The sequence below is a fragment of the Rhinoderma darwinii genome (assembly GCF_050947455.1).
Source record: "Rhinoderma darwinii isolate aRhiDar2 chromosome 2 unlocalized genomic scaffold, aRhiDar2.hap1 SUPER_2_unloc_56, whole genome shotgun sequence".
NCBI classification, from domain to species: domain Eukaryota; kingdom Metazoa; phylum Chordata; class Amphibia; order Anura; family Rhinodermatidae; genus Rhinoderma; species Rhinoderma darwinii.
The window spans coordinates 692949-693728 of record NW_027461725.1 but is presented as its reverse complement, the minus strand read 5'-3'; the positions used below and the strand labels follow the sequence as shown (position 1 = coordinate 693728).

Here is a 780-nt window from a genome sequence, read left to right as displayed (position 1 = left end):
TAGCGTGGAAGACGATGAATTGCGCCAAAGAAGCTCTATGGAAGGCCAGGAACATCCTGATTTTTAAGCACGATGTTTTATCTACTGATGATGTTTTAGGTCTTTGTTTTAGCGAAATGTACATTTATTATTTATTAGACAAAAAAAGAAATGCCACCCTTCCAAATAAATGGTTTGTGAAAGAATGGAACTCCAACATATAAAGATTTGCCACCATGTCCCTTTTATGTAATGTAATGCAATGAAATATTGATTTTATTGTTATTCATTTGTACAAAAGTTGGTTTTATTGTAAACTGTATTTTTTTATTTTTTTTTTTTTTTTTTTTATGAAATAAATCATTGACACCCCTGAAAAGGGGTAGCCAACTTAAAAAAAAATCTGTTCTTATCAGTTTAATATCTGATACGTCCCCTATCTGGGGACCATATATTAAATGGATTTTTAGAACAGGGAGATGGAAATAGAGCTTGCTCTGTCCACTCCACGCATTGACCTGGTATTGCAATATTTCCAGGACCGGTGCACCCTTTCCTTATGTGTTTACTAAAATCAGATTCCAAAAGTGCTTTTTGTGTTTGCCATTGTTTTTGTCTTTCGGATGGGATCTCCCCTTTTAATCCCATTATTTCAACACCTGTTGGACAATGCATTTGTACAGTCATGTGTGATAATGAGCTAATTTATTAAATGCAATTAATTAATACATTGCCACCTCTTGTTTTGTGTCGTCTGTGTTTCTGTGTTTCCGGCATTTCACATTGGAACAGCTCATTCAC

At 34.4% G+C, this 780-nt stretch overlaps 1 pseudogene; it reads left to right on the top strand.

Moving 5' to 3' along the window:
- The first annotated feature begins 308 nt into the window (after positions 1 to 308).
- Positions 309 to 534, top strand: LOC142680973 (U2 spliceosomal RNA; annotated as a pseudogene).
- Positions 535 to 780: the final 246 nt, after the last annotated feature.